Source organism: Macrotis lagotis, chromosome 1, assembly GCF_037893015.1.
Source record: "Macrotis lagotis isolate mMagLag1 chromosome 1, bilby.v1.9.chrom.fasta, whole genome shotgun sequence".
NCBI lineage: Eukaryota > Metazoa > Chordata > Mammalia > Peramelemorphia > Peramelidae > Macrotis > Macrotis lagotis.
In genome coordinates, this window is record NC_133658.1 from 666961494 (window position 1) to 666965602 (window position 4109).

The window sequence follows — 4109 nt, forward strand, 5'->3', positions numbered from 1 at the left end:
AACCTAGATCTTCTGTTTCTAGGATCGGTACACTATTTTATCTGCACGTTGAATTTGGTGCTGGAAGTCATCTTTTATTTACACATGAGGAAATAGGGAGTTCAATCTCCTTATTTTATTTATAAATAAAAAGATCACTAAGGAAGTGACTTGATTAAGGCCATACAGGCAGGGTGCAACATTACAAGAATTTGAACGCAGCTTCTCTGCTTCCTCCTTTTTTTTAAAAAAAAAAGTAAGATAAACTAATGTTCTGTTTCTTTTTTTTAAAGTAATAATCTTTACCAAAAATATAAAAAAGTAGGTTCCTTATCTAAATTCCATCTAGATAGGGGTGGTGAACATCAAGCAATGTCTCTGGAGTCAGAAGGCTTGGTCTTAAAATCCCCTTCTGCTGCTGACTGTGACCTCGAACAAATCGTTTAATGCAGTTTGTCTCCAATTTTTTTCATCTTTAAGATGAAGGGGTTTGTTTAGATAGCCTCTGAGATCCCTACTAGCTGGATATTTATGATCCTATGACCAAGGGAAGTTATCTGTATTATTTCTGATACTTCTACCCCTTCCAGAATATAGGAAAAGGAATAGACATTAAGAATTTAAAAAATGCTCTACATTTAGAGGCACAGAAAGGGTTAAAGTTTGACCCTGCAAAGTGAAGGTGGAGGGAGGTCTTTAGGTATCAAAGAGTAAGCTAGAGGGGGGTGGCATATTGCTTCGCTAATGACTTTTTCAGCTGAAGGGGGGGGGGAGAGGGTGTGTGTGTCTGGAGGGAGGGCTGAGGAGGAAGAATAGGACTGGGTGGTTAATAATACGATCCCCTTTTCTTCATACATACTTTCTCTTCTCTAATAAGTTTTGATCTCTCTTAAGATGCAGCAGAATAGGGTTTTAAAACAAATGTAAAAGGGAAAGTTCAAGGCATAGGGAAGCCTGTTCTGATTTGGTTGTTTACCATCAATCAGACCGTTGCTTGGCAGAGACTGGATGATTATGAGCCTGAACAAACTAAAAAGGGGCAGGAAAGAAGTGGAGGCAGCATTCTTCCTATTTAAAGCTGCATCACTTGAAAAAAGTGTTCTCAGACCGTGCTGGAGCTGGTGCTGAAAAGGGGGGCTTGCAGCTTTTGCCTTGGGGTTGGTGCTGAAAGGAAAAGATCCCCCAGCTGACTTCATGGTGCTAAAATAACCTTACAATTTGCACTTTTTACTGCCCAGGAGGACACACATGTCTAATATTTAGACGTGATGGCAAACTGGGTGGAAGCAAGAACTCTCCTCATTCTTACTTTTTTATTAGGGCAATTTGTCTCAATAAAATCGCAGGACCAAGACCATGAGGGTGAGTTCGCCTTTTGCTTTTGTGTGTGAGTCTTTTGTGGTGTTTATTGCATGGACGGATAATAAGTGAAATGTTTAGCCTCTGGAATCCAGTAAATGAGGCTGCGGGGGGGGGGGGGGGGGGGGGGAGGTGTTGTTCTGTTTGGGGTGGGTGTGTGTGTGTGTGTGACAACTTTATACCTGGGAAACTGCTCTGAAGACACCCGGGAAGGTTCTAAAGGCGTGGGCTCTCCTGGGCTCCCCAGCTCCCAAGTGCCTGCGGCATTGTTCCACAAATGCAGACCCAGAGAAGGACAATTTTGTGCGGATTGTTTCTGGGAAGCCCTAGGAAGCGTCATGTTGCCGGACTGGGAAGAGTTGAAAGTTTGCAACCAAAAGAAAGGACTAAAAAAGGCACTTTTTGAGCAGCCCTGCCTTCAGGGCTGGGCACGAATCTGAATTCTTTGAGTCGGGAGAAGTTGCAGCAGAAACTTTGTAGGGTGGAGTCCTTTCCCCCCTCAATACTTAGCTTCAGTCGCTTCATAAAATTCTTTGTTTAGAGGAACATTTGCTACAGCAAGGAGCTTTTCTAGCCTTCATTCGTGCCTCTGCCTTGTGTTCGATTCTTATTTCTTTTCCCTCTTCATTTAAGATCTTAGATTCATTTTTGTTTTCAGGACAGAGGTTGTCCCGTTTGCTTCCCTGACAGCGATTGATGGAAACCAGCTTGCTCTAGCAGTGAGTGGTATTTTCCCACCCTACTGACTAGATTATCGGGACAGTGATAGTAACTGTAGGATGGTGGATGTTAGGAAGCAAATATACTTTGTATATATGTCTTACTTGGCACGGAGTTTAAAGTGCCAGCATTTCCTCCGGTACACATTGTGTTAAGATAATCAGTCTCACATGATTACCAAATGTCGCATGGAAATTTGACTGCATGTAAGTGAAGATGCATTTGGGGTTTTTAGTTCTGTGGATTTTTCTATGTTACTATAATGACCGATGATTGTCAAACTGCAATTTTCTGTTAAGTCTGAAGCTTCATTGCTTCCCCCAAACTATGTCCCTTTCCAATTCCCCCTTCCCAGGAAGGCAGCTTCATATGCTATCAATTAAGCTCCCCAAATAGTTTGTTGTAGATATCCATCACAAATGACTGTAAAATCTGAGACTGCCAAATTAAATGCAAGCTATGTTACATTCATTAGCCAATTCCTTAGACAGCTCAATTTTTATTTATTTCTCGTTTTCACTATTATTTTTCTGAACTGAGATGAAAATTCAGGGGCTGAAAGTTTAAGGAACATTTCTATCAGTAGGTTGGTCAAATGGAAAAGGAAAGCCTTGGAGGGAACACCCAACAGTCTGTGAGGAGTCCCATAGAGGGGGCACTTTCTACAATCTTGAATGTATTATTTTGTATGATTGTCATAAAATAGGACATTCTATAAATGGTAAATGAGCAGTGTCTTTGTAATGGCACAAGCATCATGAAAGGCTTGGGAGTATATAGAAAAGACTTCCACAAAAAGGGAAGGTGGCAAAAAACAAGGCTGAAAATTTGGAATAAAAATTCTGCTGACTTTAAAGAACAATTGAGTAACTTCTTTTGACTTGATATCTTAAGATGAAAGGGTTAAACTTTTCAGTCATATGCTTACTGAGAATATGGGAACAAGTCTAATAGAACAATGAAAGACATTTTGTAAAAAATAGAAGTTTAAACCGTTATTTCCCTTGACCATAATTTAGAGTCTATAACACTGCTAATGTTGCTAAAAATACAGTGTAGCTGTTTTTAAACCCTAAGCAGAGTTTTTATATCTCCTAATTGCTGATTTACATAAATGCCAGAATGGGTTTCTCAGGACAGCAAAACCCCAGACAACTCCCATATATCTCACTTAATTGAAACCATGTAACTGATTATAGAAGGATCATAAAAAAAGAAACTCCATCTCTACCTAGAGAATTTGTTTAAAAAATTTTAAAGATCTGATTTAGACCAGTAAAATAAAGATGGTCAGAAATCAGAGCCTTTAGTTGTGTTTTAATTGGTGGTGTAGCGGCTGACTGTGGGGCCTTGGCATATGGCTTCATGGCTCACACACCCTACAATCTCTGACTTCCCCTGCTCAGACATGCCACATACACATCCCCAGGGATTGTTTAACAACACTTAAGTGTCAGAGTTTAGAAATACTCTATAGGTTTTGTTTTAAGGGAGGAGAAAATGGATGAATTGTTCAATCAAAAATTCTTCAATCAAAAAGTAGTGCATAGGACACAGGTGAAGAATGAAAATATTTTATAAATGTCCACACTGACTAAATGATCCTATGACATTCAATTAATATAGTCAAGAGTTTTTCAATAAATTTATCCCTTTTGAAATGGAAAGCTCTGTTTCAACTTGTGAAAACAGTTTTTCCAAATGTTTTTTCCATTCATGATTTAAAGGTGTATTTTCCTATTATTGACCCTGATGTTTCACGAGAAATTTGAAGTGTAAACATGCTGTCTCTTTTGACAGACTTTCTATTCTATGATATTAGTAGTAAATAATTGTCTTTTGGTAGTGTTTTTAAGGAAAAGTTGCAATCTTCAAATAGAGTAAAGAAAATGATGTGCTAAAATTAAGGCCTACCTTTTTATAGTTACAAATCAAACTATTAGTTGAGATAGAGGTATAAATCATAGATGTTCAGATTATTTTTCTTAAATTTAATGGTTTGCATAAATTAAACTTCTATATTTAAAATATAGATTTTTTTAGTTTTTGCA

At 38.4% G+C, this 4109-nt stretch overlaps 1 protein-coding gene across 1 annotated transcript in view; it reads left to right on the forward strand.

Moving 5' to 3' along the window:
• Nucleotides 1-816: 816 nt before the first annotated feature.
• COL5A2 (collagen type V alpha 2 chain) overlaps nt 817-4109 on the forward strand; it is a 182149-nt gene continuing 178856 nt past the window's right edge. The window contains exon 1 of the mRNA XM_074215519.1: nt 817-1341. The gene's annotated coding sequence lies outside the window, so the exon portion shown is untranslated. The remainder of the gene's footprint in view (nt 1342-4109) is intronic.